This window comes from Oncorhynchus gorbuscha, linkage group LG10 (genome assembly GCF_021184085.1).
Source record: "Oncorhynchus gorbuscha isolate QuinsamMale2020 ecotype Even-year linkage group LG10, OgorEven_v1.0, whole genome shotgun sequence".
In the NCBI taxonomy this organism is placed as follows: domain Eukaryota; kingdom Metazoa; phylum Chordata; class Actinopteri; order Salmoniformes; family Salmonidae; genus Oncorhynchus; species Oncorhynchus gorbuscha.
In genome coordinates, this window is record NC_060182.1 from 26,965,338 (window position 1) to 26,984,635 (window position 19,298).

Consider the following 19,298-nt stretch of genomic DNA (forward strand, 5'->3'; position numbering starts at 1 on the left):
TCATGTCCACAGAAGACAAGCTTGTCTTTGAACTCACACTTCTGTAAGTTTACCTGTAGACCATACTCTTTCAGTCTTTTCAGGACCTCTTTTAGGTTAGCCAGGTGCTCTGTCGGTGCGTCCTGTTATGATCATGTCATCCAGGATACACTGGGTTCCTGGGATTCCTTGCAAAATCTGGTCAATAGTTCATTGCCAAATGGCTGGGGCTGATGCAATGCCAAAAACCAGGCGGTTATACCTGTATAAACCTTTGTGTTTATTGTCAGGTACTGTTTGGAGCTCTCTTCAACCGGTAGCTGCAGGTAAGCCTGTTTCTGATCGATTTTACTGAAGTGTTTCCCACCAGCTAGTGCAGCAAAAATGTCATCCAGATGTGGTATGGGGTATCGGTCCACATGCAACATTGAATTCAGTTACCTTGAAGTCCCCACACATTCTAAAAGACCCATCTTTCTTCACAATAGGAACTATGGGTGTGGCCCATTCGCTTCTGTCCACTTTTGTCAGGATCCCTGTATCCTGCAAGCGATCGATTTCCACTTCCACCTTTGGTCTCAGGGAGTATGGAACAGATCTGGCTTTGCAGAATTTTGGGGTTGCGTCATCTCTTAGTAGAAGTTTTGCTGTGAAGCCTTTTACTGTTCCCATCTGAAAACTGTGTTGTATTTATTCCGCAAGTGTTCCAGTGTTTGGTCTGTGCCTTTCTCTTTGGACTGGAACATGTGGAGCATTTTCAAGTCACACCAGTTCAGCTTTATTTTTGAAAGCCATTCCCTGCCAAATAATGCGGGGCCAGTTCCAGGCACCACATACAGCTGTAACTGCTGTGTTTGCCCCCCATAACGCACTCTGACCTGCAACGCCCCCATTGGGCTCAATCTCTCTCCTGAGTAGGTCTTCAGCAACACATTTGTGTTCTTCAGCTTGATAGCCTTAAAGTTCTCATTGTAGACGGTAGTGGAAATCATAGACACTGCAGATCCTGTGTCCAGCTCCATTTTGAGGGGTTTGCCTTCGATATCTGGTGTCACCCATATTATGCTACTGCTGGGAGAAGTCACTGTTAACTCCATTGTACCAATTAATCGTTCATCTGAATCACTGCCACTGTTCTCTGCTAGTGCATTCACAGACCCTTTAATTTGCTCATTTTTCCTTTTGTGACTGAATTTTGCTTTGCATGCTCTTTGAATGTGCCCCCTTCTACTGCATTTGTCACAAATTTCGTCTTTGAAACGGCAGTCCTCTGCTCTGTGACCATCTCTGTCACACCTGTTGCATTTTTCGGCCACACGGGGTCGCTGTCGGCTGCATGAACTTGTGCAGGGAAATTTGTGACAGGTCAGTACTTCTTTTACTTTGCAACGCAAATGCATCTTTAGTCGCGATTTCCATAGCCACAGCAATTTCAACCGCCTTTGCAAACGTGAGCTCTGATTCTGTGAGCAAACGTTTTTGAATGTCATGCGCAGTGTTCTATGTTATTCTGGTACTAACTCGTTTGAGTAAATGTGAAGCTCCAGTTCAATTACTTGTATTCAGAGTTTTTCTTATTATATAAATGAGTACTAAGTGTTAAGACACTACAATGGCGACCAGGATGATTTCCTGCAGTGTGCATCACGAATACAGATGGAGCTCGTAGGAAGAGGAAGATTTTGACCATGTAGCACAACAGCTAGCAAGCAGTGAAGACGAGGGGAGAGCTGACGAGAACGAGGCGGCAGATCAAAGACCCGTGGAGCCAGAGGTAAAGAGAACGGCTAGCAGCGGGAAAATAGATGTGTTTGACGACACGCCAGAAAATTGGGCAACTTACATTGAACGACTGGAACAGTACTTCATTGCAAATGACATTGCTGATAACAAGAGAGTACCAGCGTTGTTGAGTTTAATTGGTCCAAAAACATACAGTTTGGTAAGAGATTTGACTGTCCCTCTGAAGCCCTCAAATGAAACATTCACAGAAATTGTGGAGATATTGCAAAATCACCTATCCCCCAAACCACTCCTCATCGCAGAACGTTTTCGTTTCCACAAGAGAGATCAGAATGAGGGGGAGAGTGTTAGTACATATGTAGCAGAGTTGAAGAAACTGTCTGAACATTGCCAGTTTGGAGAGAACCTAAATGACACATTAAGGGATCGATTTGTTTGTAGACTGAAACAGAACAACACTGCACATGACCATGGGTGCTCCATCCTTAAAGGGGACATCAGTAATTAACAGAACTTTTCTCCCACATTCACCGTAATCATGTTCCCCTCCACATTTGGCACGTCTTTCCCTCCTTTACATTGAAAAGCTCCATTACCCATTATTTCGCATTTAAAACACCACAATCTCTGACATTGAAACTAAGGAATCCTATCTGTACTTTTCTTGTCCCATAACCTTCTCAAACCTCAGCAGCACTGATAGGCTTTCATTTCTTTGACCAGCTTTCCTTGACCCACTTGGCCTCAATCACTCTTCCTCCCTTCAAATTTTCTATAATATCATCTATGGACATAGATATTGGGACCCCAGTAATAACTCCAATCTAGCATAAGCACCAATGACATGGGTTTTTATTTTATTGTAATTTTGTTGCCCCTTTTTTCTCCCCAATATCGTGGTATCCAATTGGTAGTTAGTCTTGTCCCATCGCTGTAACTCCCATACGGACTCAGGAGATGCGAAGGTCGAGAGCCGTGCGTCCTCCGAAACACGACCCAGCCAAGCCGCACTGCTTCTTGACACAATGCTCGCTTAACCCGGAAGCCAGCCGCACCAATGTGTCGGAGGAAACACTGTACACCTGGCTACCGTGTCAGCGTGCATGTGCCCGGGCCCGCCACAGGAGTCACTAGAGCGTGATGGGACAAAGACATCCCGGCCGACCAAACCCTCCCCTAAACTGGACGACGCTGGGCCAATTGTGCGCCACCCCATGGGTCTCCTGGTCGCGGCCAGTTGCGACAGATCCTGGACTTGAACCAGCATCTCTAGTGGCATAGCACCTTAGACCATTGCGCCACTCGGGAGGCCCACCAGGGACATGGCTTTTAAGCTTCTTCCCATTAAGCTATTAAATTTTCAGAATATTCTCTTGCTGAGCCTGGCTTTCACAAATATTAACAATCTACCATTTCCAATGAACTGAGCTAATTTGACTTTCTACTGCCGACCATTGTTGTCCTTGACCATCATCCTCCTGCTCCATACTATCAGAACTGACACCCATATTGTTCACATTCCAGCACATCTGTTGCTTCACTGACTTTTTCTCAATTTCCTCCATTTTGTCCTCAGTACTCGCCGCCATTTCCCCTTAACAGCTCACGGAATCTCCGCCAGTTCTTTTGTGTCCCTGACCTGTATGAAGCTACCCACAATAAGGATTAGCTTCTGGTAAACTGTTTGCTACTAGTGGCAATAAATGTTGCTGCCACAGGTTTGCCACAGATTCAAATAGAATCTTGAGAGAATTGTCTGCCACAAAAAAAACTCAGGTGAACTGTTTGCCACTAGTGGAAATAAATATTATGGTTGCCAAAGGTTCGCTGCAGATTCACCACTAGTGGCGAACATTTGCAACATTTTTGGCACACGTTTTAGGTTTGCAGCAAATTTGCCACAAACTTGCATGAAGTTTTCATCAAATGTATTTTTGTAAGGGTTGGCTATAGATATAGATGCATGACTGTATTTATGCAGTGAAATTAATTGTGATTTCATCATAATGTAGCTTTCCAATATTGTTTGAATAGCTCAATGTTAATATATTCTTATTTTCTGTATTAAATTGCCAGTGTACGTGGCAATATTGTATTAATGTGCAAGACATTTTCTACAATGGCTTTCTGTTCCATGGTGTTCTGTTGGACCAGTATTTGGTCCTGCTTTCCTGTGCTCAAAGTTATAGGTGCTATTCTACACAAGATGGCAGCAGCATACAGTACTGCCAAGGGGACCCTGCTACCAGGTTCCCCTAATAGCTCTGCATAAGTCTATGGAAGGTTGCTGGGGTGCTGCATAAGGGGCCTGTGTTCAAACATTTTCTCACATTGAAAGCAAAGGATCACTTGCTGTTTTCCGACAATGCTTAGTTAAACATATATTTTCATCTACATCCCTCAAACACAATGACTTCAAAGAAATGTGCAAATGTCACCACCTTTCTTTTCACATCCCCTTTAGAGCAACTTCCTGTTGTTTTTATAGGGGCTTGACCAAAGTTTTCGATCTTTTCATCTAGGAACCATTTGAACTTTTTTAAGGATTGTTCTGAACTTTCACTTTCGTGGATGGGATTTTATCTCCATCTCTGTTCGATAACTTTAGAAAGATCCTTCAAGGCTGGAACAAGTTATTTTACTGTCACATGTAGATTTCCAGTTGCTGGTGTCGGTCATTAAAATTCCAAAGCTGATGAAGCAGATTCTCCATTTCATTACATAGATTGGTCAGCACATTTACCAGCTTGTCCCTAGCTATGACTCATTGCACTGAATGACTGGTAAAATTCAGGGTGACAGCCTGTTCTCCTATTTGTCCCAGTGGCAGGAAACAAAGAGGCAAAGTTGTCCTAATTGGGGAAAGGGAATAATGGCCCTACAGTATTTCGCCAACAGAGCAAACTGAGTACTCTTGCCACATAATTGTGGCTTGAAACTGCATGCACTGTGCTGATGTCATGTCACCATCTTTGTGGGAGTGATGGGTTCCATTTGACACCCCACTTTCATGCTGTGCAACGAACCTTTCGACAGTGTCAACCTCTATTACAAAATGGTACCCTTGATAACAGGGACAAGAGCAGGAGAGAAAGTGAATGTGGGGGTACTTGTTTTGGGTACACTGGTGTCGTGTCTTTGGCTATGCCGGATTAAGTGATATGACATGCTGTTCTATAAAATAATTTCTCCGTACTTAATATCACCTGATTGAGCTAATCATGTAAATGTAATTAACGAGAGTCGGGGCACCACGAAATAATATTTATAGAGCTGTTATCTTCCGAAAACTCTTAAAGACCTAGTAATATTTTACATCAATAGCAGTCAATATTTATCGACACCTTAATTCAGTCTCATCTGAAAGTTGTAAATTCTTGGGTATCTACACGAACCCTGGCTAACAAGTTGAATCAGCAGTACAAAATTGGGTTTAATTATTTATTTACTAAATACCTAACTAATTACACATAAATCATAACTTGATGAATAATTATGTCATAAAGGAAAACGTCCCTAGCGGGCGGAACAGATATGACAGCTTGTTACACAAAAGAAAATGGGCTGGGTTTGAGTGAAAGAGCGGGAAGAATGAGGAACAAAGGGCGAAGCTGTGCTATCGTAAATACAGTATCTTATACATTCTAAATTACCACCCATTTGGAACAGGAAAATGCAATAAATATTTACTCTGAGCTGCGCTTCGGTAGGTTGGTGGTAGATGGAAGGCCGTGTTGCCAAACCGAGTCCTTTGAAGAATGACTTTGGTGGTCAATTGGTTACGTTGCAGTAACGTCATCGTGTGGTAGACAGTAGACTGTCTGTTCCTTCCTAACCTGCGTTTGCAGCTGTTGTTGCTAACTCAACAGCTAGGAGGTATCACTTCTGTAGTGAATAAGAGTTCAAAGTTCATGCCATTTGCAACCAAAGCTCACGCTGATGTTGGCTTCGTTCTGTAGTTATTATCTGAACCATTCTGACATTGAACCGTCATCCTCGGAACCGGAGGTTATATTGTCGTCAAGGCTTTATATAGGAAGGGAGAGGAGGGCGTGTTTGAAAAGTTTTATAGCCCATGTCCCTTCACAGGGGCAGGCCACTGATTGAGCAGTCCTAACCTTATGAAAACCCAAATCTCACATTTAAGAAGCTAAAATCAAGTTTCATCCCATCACGAATAATTTCATATAAAAACATTTAAATTGGGCAACAATTTAGAATCCGATAACTCTGTGTAGACATTCCACTGTAGTTTGTCATCTTATCATTGATAAGAATGTCTTGGATGACAACCGAACTGACATCATATTCATTAAGTACCACCACATATGTTCAATTGGTTGGGTTACCAGAATATAGTTCATTTCCCCCCACCTTCTGATGTTCCCAGAATCTCTATGTTAACCAAGGGGTCTGCAAATGTAACATCAGTAGGGTAGAGAGATGAAAAAGAGTGGAAGAGGAATTTGACTGTCGTAAACCTACCCACAGGCCAACGTCATGACACTGAGTATTTTGCCGCCACCAACCTCCGGATCAGGTCTTGATCTTCCTGTTTGAACTCAGTGAACTGGCAGATCCCATCCCATTCAACTTTACAGTAGGTCCAGGATAGAGAGAGAGTGTCAGAAATGATGGCATGCAAGGCTACCCAGTAAAAAGTTAAAATCGCCACTACTGTACAATATGCTTGCTAGGCACTGGTTTAAAAGAGTGAATAACAGTAGTTGTTTTGAGGGGGAAAGTCCTTGCACCAGCCTTCCTCAATATTTGTTCTCTGCCATGCCACCTATACATCTTCCTTGACTGTTCTACCCATGGGCTTGTGTGTATTTACTAGGCCTACTTTCATGATTTATTAATTGTGCATAGTGTCTCGAAGCACTTATACCATGTGTCTTTTCTCTGTACTCTGGATTGGCCAGTTTGGATGTCTGTCTCCTGTGCTAGGCTGGGATTGGAGGCAGGATGGAGGCAGGATGCTGGATTAGGCAGCGGGAGTAGGTGGGTGTCAGAGCAGGCAGGTGGGGAGGGGGATCAGGTTCCCGTCATGTGAAGTTGAGTCATCCTGGAGGCAGGGAGTATTCCCATGAGCCAGCAGCACTATGGAGGTCACATGACTGTCTGGATTAGGTGTCATGTTTGTAGCCAAGCTCATCCTCTCTCAAGGGAAGTCGAGGTGGCCATCGGCCAGTTCACACCCAGCCTCAGCCCTCACCAACAACAACTGCAAGACAAAAGTGTGTGTTTCAAACTCGCATTGGTCTCACATGCAAGATGTTCAACAAAAACAATTGCTCTGGTGCAAAGTTTGAAGTTCTATTTTTTTCAGAGGGAATCAAATTAAACACAAAGGTAAAATAAACGTTAGGATTGAGGTTAAATGAAAACAATATGGTTTAGCTTTAAGAAATTATTCCCTTCTGAAAATGATAGGTGGCAACTTTGCACAATTGCAAATGCTTAGTAAATCTGGTCCTAAGACCTGTATGTTACATCCTATCACAGCATCATCCCAGTGTCAGAGGTGCTGGTATCAAAGCATTTCCTTAAAATAGCAACTGTACCCAGTGTGATTACAGTCAGCACTAGGAACTGTCCAGATAAGCAGTCTCTCACCTGTACTTAGATGAGAGAAACAATGCGACACTGCCAGGACAGGTGAGAGGGAGGGACAGACATATATTATCAAATGATCCTGGAACAAATGAGTAAAGTCATTATTATGAAAGTGCAGACCTTGTTCTTCCTTGTGAACATCAGTTGGCTACCCTATAGCTTGTTCTGCTATCCCGGTGAGAGAGACAGGCTCGTTCATTCCAAATAAAGCTTTTTAGAAGTTTTGTCTCGTCATGAACAACAGACCCCCTTCCTATGCTAGCTTGCTACCGATGTCCTGGCTAGCTGTCTAAATCGCCTTGACCCCGAAACCAACCACTCCACTCTCTGGACTCTTTTGATCACTCGACTAAGGATGCCTCTCCTTAATGTCAATATGTCTTGTCCATTGCTGTTCTGGTTAGTGTTTATTGGCTTATTTCACTGTAGAGCCTCTAGTCCTGCTCACTATACATTATCCAATTTATTAGTTCCACCACCCACACATGCAATGACATCTCCTGGTTTCAATGATGTTTCTAGAGACAATATCTCTCTCTTCATCACTCAATACCTAGGTTTACCTCCACTGTATTCACATCCTACCATACCTTTGTCTGTACATTATACCTTGATGCTATTTTATCGCCCCCAGAAACCTCCTTTTACTCTCTGTTCCAGACGTTATAGACGACCAATTCTTATTGCTTTTAGCCGTACCCTTATTCTTCTCCTCCTATGTTCCTCTGGCGATGTAGAGGTGAATCCAGGCCCTGCAATGCCTAGATCCACTCCTATTCCCCAGGCGCTCTCTTTTGATGACTTATGTAACCGTAATATCCTTGGTTTCATGCATGTTAACATTAGAAGCCTCCTCCCTAAGTTTGTTCTATTCACTGCTTTAGCACACTCTGCCAACCCGGATGTTCTAGCTGTGTCTGAATCCTGGCTTAGGAAGACCACCAAAAATTCTGAAATTTTAATTCCAAATTACAACATTTTCAGACAAGATAGAACTGCCAAAGGGGGCCTGTGTTGCAATCTACTGCAAAGATAGCCTGCAGAGTTCTGTCCTACTATCCAGGTCTGTACCCAAACAATTTGAACTTCTACTTCTAAAAATCCACCTCTCTAAAAACAAGTCTCTCACCGTTGCCGCCTGCTATAGACCACCCTCTGCCCCCAGCTGTGCTCTGGACACCATATGTGAACTGATTGCCCCCCATCTATCTTCAGAGCTCGTGCTGCTAGGCGACCTAAACTGGAACATGCTTAACACCCCAGCCATCCTACAATCTAAACTTGATGCCCTCAATCTCACTCAAATTATCAATGAACCTACCAGGTACCCCCCCAAAGCCTTAAACACGGGCACCCTCGTAGATATCATCCTAACCAACTTCCCCTCTAAATACACCTCTGCTGTCTTCAACCAAGATCTCAGCGATCACTGCCTCATTGCCTGCATCCGTAATGGGTCAGCGGTCAAACGACCTCCACTCATCACTGTAAAACGCTCCCTGAAACACTTCAGCGAGCAGGCCTTTCTAATCGACCTGGCCGGGGTATCCTGGAAGGATATTGATCTCATCCCGTCAGTAGAGGATGCCTGGATATTTTTTTTAAATGCCTTCCTAACCATCTTAAATAAACATGCCCCATTCAAGAAATTTAGAACCAGGAACAGATATAGCCCTTGGTTCTCCCCAGACCTGACTGCCATTAACCAACACAAAAACATCCTATGGCGTTCTGCATTAGCATCGAACAGCCCCCGTGATATGCAGCTATTCAGGGAAGCAGAAACCGTTATACATAGGCAGTTAGAAAAGCCAAGGCTAGCTTTTTCAAGCAGAAATTTGCTTCCTGCAACACTAACTCAAAGTTCTGGGACACTGTAAAGTCCATGGAGAATAAGAACACCTCCTCCCAGCTGCCCACTGCACTGAAGATAGGAAACACTGTCACCACTGATAAATCCACCATAATTGAGAATTTCAATAAGCATTTTTCTACGGCTGGCCATGCTTTCCACCTGGCTACTCCTACCCCGGTCAACAGCACTGCATCCCCCAACAGCAACTCGCCCAAGCCTTCCCCATTTCTCCTTCTCCCAAATCCATTCTGCTGATGTTCTGAAAGAGCTGAAAAATCTGGACCCCTACAAATCAGCCGGGCTAGACAATCTGGACCCTTTCTTTCTAAAATTATCTGCCGAAATTGTTGCCACCCCTATTACTAGCCTGTTCAACCTCTCTTTCGTGTCGTCTGAGATTCCCAAAGATTGGAAAGCAGCTGCGGTCATCCCCCTCTTCAAAGGGGGGGACACTCTTGACCCAAACTGCTACAGACCTATATCTATCCTACCATGCCTTTCTAAGGTCTTCAAAAGCCAAGTCAACAAACAGATTACCGACCATTTCGAATCTAACCATACCTTCTCTGCTATGCAATCTGGTTTCAGAGCTGGTCATGGGTGCACCTCAGCCACGCTCAAGGTCCTAAACGATATCTTAACCGCCATCGATAAGAAACATTACTGTGCAGCCGTATTCATTGATCTGGCCAAGGCTTTCGACTCTGTCAATCACCACACCCTCATCGGCAGACTTGACAGCATTGGTTTCTCAAATGATTGATTGCCTCGCCTGGTTCACCAACTACTTCTCTGATAGAGTTCAGTGTGTCAAATTGGAGGGTCTGCTGTCCGGACCTCTGGCAGTCTCTATGGGGGTGCCACAGGGTTCAATTCTTGGACCGACTCTCTTCTCTGTATACATCAATGAGGTCGCTCTTGCTGCTGGTGAGTCCCTGATCCACCTCTACGCAGACGACACCATTCTGTATACTTCCGGCCCTTCTTTGGACACTGTGTTAACAACCCTCCAGGCAAGCTTCAATGCCATACAACTCTCCTTCCGTGGCCTCCAATTGCTCTTAAATACAAGTAAAACTAAATCCATGCTCTTCAACCGATCGCTACCTGCACCTACCCGCCTGTCCAACATCACTACTCTGGACGGCTCTGACTTAGAATACGTGGACAACTACAAATACTTAGGTGTCTGGTTAGACTGTAAACTCTCCTTCCAGACCCATATCAAACATCTCCAATCCAAAGTTAAATCTAGAATTGGCTTCCTATTTCGCAACAAAGCATCCTTCACTCATGCTGCAAAACATACCCTTGTAAAACTGACCATCCTACCAATCCTCGACTTTGGCGATGTCATTTACAAAATAGCCTCCAATACCCTACTCAACAAATTGGATGCAGTCTATCACAGTGCAATCCGTTTTGCCACCAAAGCCCCATATACTACCCACCATTGCGACCTGTACGCTCTCGTTGGCTGGCCCTCGCTTCATACTCGTCGCCAAACCCACTGGCTCCATGTCATCTACAAGACCCTGCTAGGTAAAGTCCCCCCTTATCTCAGCTCGCTGGTCACCATAGCATCTCCCACCTGTAGCACACGCTCCAGCAGGTATATCTCTCTGGTCACCCCCAAAACCAATTCTTTCTTTGGCCGCCTCTCCTTCCAGTTCTCTGCTGCCAGTGACTGGAACGAACTGCAAAAATCTCTGAAACTGGAAACACTTATCTCCCTCACTAGCTTTAAGCACCAACTGTCAGAGCATCTTACAGATTACTGCACCTGTACATAGCCCACCTATAATTTAGCCCAAACAACTACCTCTTTCCCAACTGTATTTAATTTATTTATTTATTTTGCTCCTTTGCACCCCATTATTTTTATGTCTACTTTGCACATTCTTCCATTGCAAAACTACCATTCCAGTGTTTTACTTGCTATATTGTATTTACTTTGCCACCATGGCCTTTTTTGCCTTTACCTCCCTTCTCACCTCATTTGCTCACATTGTATATAGACTTGTTTATACTGTATTATTGACTGTATGTTTGTTTTACTCCATGTGTAACTCTGTGTCGTTGTATCTGTCGAACTGCTTTGCTTTATCTTGGCCAGGTCGCAATTGTAATGTATTCTCAACTTGCCTACCTGGTTAAATAAAGGTGAAATAAAAATATTTAAAAAAAAAAAAATGAAAAAGCTGTTTGTTTGGCTAGCACACAACTTGGTAAAAACGTAATGGGCTCTCTCTATAACTGTAGCCTCTGTGTGGTGAAAGTCCTTTCAGTGGTAGATGACGCCATGCAGATATTGGATTGCAAACGCCCATTGTGCTCTCCACCCTACTGTTTCCATTCTAGCATTGTGGCCCGTAGTGGGTGTAATGACCCAATACACAAAATATTTATCACAGAAAAAATATATAGCTGCAGTAATAAATCAAATGTTATTTGGGGGAATTTGTTTACAGGACAAAATGACTAACCTAGACTTTGCTTAGCTTATTATGTACGCAGGTGTAGTAGTAGTTCACCAACCAACTAACATGTAAACAGCAATAAGGAAGTCATTTCCTTTCTCTGACTACTAGGCCATACTGTTGTGGATGTGGTCTGTTTATTGTATTTTCTTATCCTGAACTGTTGCTATGTTCACAATGTGTTGTGTTTATCATTGTTGGTCCATCAGTCAGTCAGTCAATGGTCGGCTAACTAACTAAGGTGACCCTTGCGAATCCATTAGGCCTATTATCATGACAGAGGAGGACCACGTGTCTTGCATGCAAGGGCTATCTATATCTTCACTGGTTACAGCACAACCAAAGCAGAAACCCATTCAATAACCAGTCTGGTAGGTGGAAGAATGGGATTCCTGTTTCTGCTAAATGACTCATTACCTGTCAGTTCTGTCTTTCATTATATACTGTACTAGTTTAATACAAAGCAAACTATCATCTGTACTGTTTTGTATAAATGTATTTTCCAAACCTGGATGTTTTTGATCATGTTTGGCTTTTGACAAGGTGTTCGCAATGGCTTGTATTCAAGAATTCTCTTTTGATATATTAAACAATGCTGATCCCACCAAACCTCCACCCATTCTTTCTTTTAACATTATTGTTTATGTTCAGTTTTTAAAAGTATTGATTAAGTCATATGGACCCAAGTTTTGCATTAATTTGCTCTTGGAGCTGTAGTCTTTGCACGTAGGTCTTTACTGCACCTCACGAAAGATGTTTTCTTGATTTTTGGGACAGCTCCCTACTGTCAGGAACAAAGGTTGGCGTCAATACAGCCAATGATCTCAACAAAAGTAGTGTACTTCAGTCCCATTTTTTTATTAGTAGTAAGACCAAACCTATTGATATTTTTGTCCTATAGTTAATGTTCCTCTGGTGGCTTTGACCTGTAAACCAGATCTACTCAATGTCCCATCCCTCCACTTGCAAAGCTCCAATCCAGTATTATTGCTGTGCGTGTCTTTTTAAAGTGTCTTGTACCCATTTATGGAATTGGCCTGTTTTTTCCTTTTTAATACAAGCAATGACCATTGTTACATTTTTAAATTTGAGTAATTTAGCAGACACTCTTATCCAGAGCACCTTACAGTTAGTGCATTCATCTTAAGGTGGCTAGGTGGGACAACCACATCACAGGCATACAGTAGTAAGTATACATTTACTCAAAGTAGCTATCAGCAAAGTCAGAGCAAAGAGGGGGGGGGATTCAAGTGCAAGTGCTGTTTTTTTAGGGGGGGAGGGGTTGAGGTGAGGGGGATTATTTCAGATATTCTTTGATGAGGTAGGGTTTTAGGTGCTTTCGGAAGATGGGCAAGGACGCTGCTGTCCTAGCTTCAGGTTCCACCATTGGGGTGCCAGGACAGAGAAGAGCTTGGACTGGGCTGAGCAGGAGCTGGCCTCTCGTGGGGGTGGGACGGCCAAGAGACCTGAGGTGGCAGAAATGATGTGCTCGGGTTGGGGTGTAGGGTTTGAGCATAGTGGTAGGGAGAGACAGTTCCTCTTGCTGCTCCGTAGGCAAGCACCATAGTCTTGTAGTGGATGCGAGCTTTGACTGGAAGCCAATGGAATGTGCGGAGGATCTGGGTAGCATGGGAGAACTTGGGATGGTTGAAAGCCAGTCTGGTTATAGCGTTCTGGATAAGTTGCAGGGGTTTGATGGCACAAGCGGGGAACCCAGCCAGCGTGTTACAGTAGTCCAGATGGGAGATGACAACTGCCTGGATTAGGACCTGTGTGAGGTAGGGTCGTACTCTACGGATGTTGTAGAGCATGAACTTGCAGGAGCGAGTCAATGCTTTGATGTTTGCAGAGAACGTGACCCTGGTGTTGTCCAGGGTCACGACAAGGTTCTTTGCACTCTGGGAAGGCGACATCTAGGAGGATAAAAATAGGAGAGTTAGCTTCGACAGTGCGGAGAGCCTCTGTGACAGAGAGAAGAGCATTCTCGGTTGAGTGACCCGTCTTGAAGCCTGCCGGGTTAGAGTCAAGAAGATCATTCTGAGAGGGATAACGAGAGAATTGATCAAACCGTGTACAATAGTGAAAATTCACTTTGTCTGAGAAATACAATGAATTAACGTAGATGGTCTATGACCCTAATAAGATGTACTATCTATTATTGTTTGAAGGCTATAGGCCCATTATCGTGTCTAGTTGGTATAGCCAAGGTTGAGAGCCCTGCGTCACCACCCGGAATACTATAAGATGCACGTGCTTAGGTTAAATGTTATGCAATTATTAAGAGGCTCAGGAACAAAGAGCTAATATCTTGCAATGTCCTTCTCAATGTCCTAGCATTAAATCATTTAGTTAACTTTAGCTCAGAGAAGCACAGTTAGAGACCGAGCATACATGCTATGTATATTGCTAATAACATTTACTGCTAGTGTAACAGTATAATTTTAAACCGTCCCCTCGCCCATACCCGGGCGCGAACCAGGGATCTTCTGCACACATCAACAACAGTCACCCACGAAGCATCGTTACCCATCGCTCCACAAAAGCCGCGGCCCTTGCAGAGCAAGGGGAACTACTACTTCAAGGTCTCAGAGCAAGTGACGTAACCGATTGAAACGCTATTTAGCGCGCACCGCTAACTAAGCTAGCCGTTTCACATCCATTACACTCACCCCCCTTTTGACCTTCCTCCTTTTTCCGCAGCAACCAGTAATCCGGGTCAACAGAATCAATGTAACAGAATAACTTTACGTCCGTCCCCTCGCCCATACCCGGGCGCGAACCAGGGACCCTCTGCACACATTGACAACAGTCACCCTCGACGCATCGCTACCCATCGCTTCACAAAAGCCGCGGCCCTTGCAGAGCAAGGGGAACTACTACTTCAAGGTCTCAGAGCAAGTGACGTAACCGATTGAAACGCTATTTAGCGCGCACCGCTAACTAAGCTAGCCGTTTCACATCCGTTACACTAGACACTTCACCTAATAAGTAGTAGTCCTCAGAAATGTGAGGACTACGGTTGGTATCCATTTAAAGATAATCCGATTTATTACAGTTATGCAATAAGAACCCATTTAACAAATGGTACATATCAGAAATCTTTGAGAAAAAGAATACAAAATGTCCTAAGTCTTAGCAGCATAGTGGTGTATTTTCTATGACATACAAATGTACATCAGGAGATCGGTTTTCCTAAGACTCCATAATCAATGTTTAAACCCAGTTTTTATTATTATTCCAAGAGCGCCAAATCCCAGCATCTCCAGTCTAATTAGCATCACTTTGCATGGCCCAAAACATTAAAACAAAGACATGAAAACATTCTTGGATCTAGTCATCACATCCCTGTGTCGCTCCTCTTTTTAACTAGTCGCCATCCGACAAACAGAATAACGGTTACTCTAACAATAAATCCATAGCACTTACCATACAATGAAACATGTCAAAATTCATAGCTCTTTATGAACTCTTGAAACAATCCAAACATGACAATCTAATTGTTTTAATTAATTTAGTCGGTTCAAGTTGCATCAGTCTTCACCCCTCCTGGCTTCAGTGACCCTAGAACTTCTGTGGTAATGTCTCTTCATTGAGATTGCCACATAAGGTGTTTGACCCCTGTGATAGCCCAAAGATGGTGTCATTGTACCAATACTCAGCGTCAGCAATTCACTAGGCGTATCTTCGCCACTGGCCATCATCGTTCACATTTGTTTACTCTCTTTATATTTCCACTACAACCGCATGCTCAAGTGTTTTGGAAAGAACCTAAAGGGATACAGGTCTATAGTTTTTGACATCAGATGAGTCGAGTGTTGGTTTCTTGAGGAGGGGATTAACTCGGGCCATTTTGAAGTCAGAGGGGACGCAACCAGTGGTCCGGGATGAGTTGATGAAGCAGGAGGGAGAAGGATTTAGCAGAAGGGAGTGATGATAGGATAGAAGACGATGGAGTGGTGGGAGAGATTGCGACGGCTCATGACCATCTGGGTAGGGGCTGAGTGGCTAGGGTTGGTGGAAAGGGAGACAAAGGGAAACAAAATAGGGATCAGGGGGGTTGCAGTGAGAATACTAGGTATTGCTACTAGTATTGCTTGCCTTGTGAGCGTATTGCTTGCCTTGTGAGCATATTGCTTGCCTTATGAGCGTATTGCTTGCCTTGTGAGTTGGAGGGATTGGGAAAGTGTGAGGTCAAAAGAGTGGAAAGATAATCGAAGGCAGACGTCTATAGAGGTTGAATTCGCCATGTACAAAAAGTGATGTGCCATTGTAAGGAAATTAGCTTTTCAAGGTGTCAAGCTCATTGAGGAACTCTCTAAGGGCTACTATTGGGTGATCGAAGACAACAATGTTAAGCTTTAGTGGACAAGTGACAGCATTGAATTCAAATGAGGAGATGGACAGGTGAGAGAAGGAGAAAATAAAACCTCTTCACTTAGGAGAAATTAGTAGCCCTGTGCCACCACTGCGGCAACCAGATGCACTTGGATTATGAGAGAAAACGTAGTCGGATGAAGAGAGCAGCTGGATTAGCAGTGTTCTCTGGGGTGATCCATGTCTCCGTCAGGGCCAAACAGGGACTGAGGGGCAGCATAGGCTGAGATTAACTCAACATTCTTGACCACAGATTGGCAGTTCCAAACGCTGCCAGGGACCCATAATTCCACATGGATTGTGTGCGCAGGGTACACTAAATTAGAAGGGTTGCAGCCAAGGTGTGTGGAGTGTCTGTAAAGCCTATAGGGAGAAGAGCAAACGGGTATAGAACACACACATAGTTTCAAAGCTACAAAAGTGTCATTAATTTTCAGGCATTTTCAAGACTGAGAATTTACAGTCACCTCGGGCTCCATATTCACATAGTTATATCCATAATGTTCATTATTTGTTTTAAAAGTGGACATTGCCAGGCCACTGACAGTAACATGATGCCGTAGCCTACGCAAACAGATTTTAAGAGTCTATATGAAACATGTAATGTTCATGTGAGGGACAATTGCTCCTCCTGATGTTAAACAGGTGTAACGAAATTCCTCTTCTTCAGAGGAGGAGTAGAGTAGCAAGGATCAGACCAATGTGCAACGTGTCCATAATGATATATTTAATAAATCAACAGAACACTGAACAAAAGTACAAACAAACAACCGAAACAGTCCGTATGGTGAAACACTAGCACAGGATACAACCACCCACAAAACACAATAGAAAACAGGCTACCTAAATATGGCTCCCAATCAGAGACAACGACTGACACCTGCATCTGATTGAGGACCATACTAGGCCAAACACATAGAAATATAACAGAACAAAACATAGAAAAACAACACAGGATGCCCACCCCAACTCACACCCTGATCAACTAAAATAAAGACATAAAAAAGGAACTAAGGTCAGAACGTGACAACGGGCTCACTTCCCAAACTATTGACAATGCCAATCTTGTATTAGTGGTGTGGCTAATTTGGCAAAGAGGTAGATTTATGTGTTCAGAAAATATTTTGATACCATGCCATCACAGATCTGGCATGTGAGGGCTGTGGCACCCATCTTAAAAATTAAAGGTTGAATAAAAAAAAAATAAACACATCCAGGAAAGAGCAGCTTAGCATTACCACGATGCAGGGAGTAAACAGCATACGACTGACATGAACAACTCCTATGGAAATTTAGCCGTGTTTTCAACATTATAATTTCTTGTAGTTCTACACTTTTTGTCCAAGGGGTGAAGAGGAAATTGTACAGTTTTAAAGCATACGTCCTGCCAATGTCCTGCCATTCACAGATCACTGCACCTGTACATAGCCCATCTGTAAACAGCCCATCTGTGAACAGCCCATCTATCTATCTACCTCATCCCCATACAGTATTTATTTATCTTGCTCCTTTGCACCCCGGTATCTCTACTTGCACATTCATCTTCTGCACATCTTCTGCCAGGTCGCAGTTGCAAATGAGAACTTGTTCTCAACTAGCCTACCTGGTTAAGTAAAGGTAAAATGAAAAACATGTTGCCATGAGTTATGCAATATTCATATGATATCTGAGTGAGCGTGACAAACAAAATCAATTGGGGCCCACTGGAGGTCAGGGCCCCTGGGCACATGCCTTGCGTACTCGGTTAGTAATTCTGCCACTACCAGGTTTAGATTGCTAGGTGAGTCTAGCCAGCTATCTATAAAATGTTCGTTGACATGGCCTAATTAAGTGACTGTCAGTGACTGACGCAAGAGAATAACTGCTGCTTTTTCATTTTATTTTTGTTTGGGGTCCCCAAGCGGATGGTTGTTGCTTATGTCTAGAAACGGCACTGCTCAAGACATTGCTGCCAGTACGACTGTTCCTGTCAGTCGTGTGCTGTTTACTCCTGCATCAACGTTCATGCCAAGCTGCTCGTTCAAGGATTTGTTTATTTATTTTAGTCAGTCAACCTGTATTATGCTGGCCCAAAACAATGTAGGGAACGTTCTGATCAGTGGTATAGTGGTTGGTAAACACACATAAAACACCCTAGTGACATCTTATCAGAAAAATCCAGAATAATTATTGTGGGAGTTTGTATATGAATTAAAAGCTCCATCACCTATTTTTGAAGATATCTGTCATGGAGCCAGACCTGCGATTGGCACAATATCTAAATATCTATCTATATATTTTTATACAATATGTGCCAAATTTTGTGCTTTTATCTCAAACTGAACAAGTATTATGCTTAGTCACCTCAATATATGGTCTGATTCATATCTCCTCACTGCTTGAACATTTAATTAATCTAATCCCCAAGTAACTCAACAATGGCCATGTTCCTAAATCAACGCTATGCTACTATTCACTTCCACCAGAGCACATGCCACTCAGTTACTTTCAGACCAGCCCTACATCTAAACAGCTTGTCTGTCTTTATCATTGAACTTCAAATCAAATGTTCACCTTACAGTGAAATGCTTGCTTATGAGCCCTTAACCAACAATGCTTTAAGAAGTTAAGAAAAATAAGTGTTAAGTAAAAAATTGATAGGTTAAAAGTAACAAATAATTAAACAGCAGCAGTAAAATAACAATAGCGAGGCTATATACAGGGGGTACCGGTACAATGTGCGGGGGCACTGGTTAGTCGAGGTAATTGAGGTAATATGTACATGTAGGTAGAGTTAAAGTGACTATGCAGAGATTATAAACAGAGAGTAGCAGCAGCGTAAAAGAGGGGTCTGGGTAGCCCTTTGATTAGCTGTTCAAGGAGTCTTATGGCTTGGGGGTAGAAGCTGTTAAGAAGCCTCTTGGACCTAGACCTGGCGCTCCGGTACCGCTTGCCGTGCGGTAGCAGAGAGAACAGTCCATGACTAGGGTGGCTGGATTCTTTGACAATTCTAAGGCCTTCCTCTGACACCGCCATGCCGGGCAGTGGTGCAACCTGTCAGGATGCTCTCGATGGTGCACCTGTAGAACTTCATAACAATTTCATGAAAGACATTTGATGAAGGTAGGCTTTATCAAGCCTTTATTTCACCTCATGGATATGCCTCCTTTAATTTATAATACATTCTGCACACATTGAAGGCTTTACCTTTTTAAAGTAGCCTAACAATACATAATATTACAGCAATAAATTAGTTACTAATGTATACT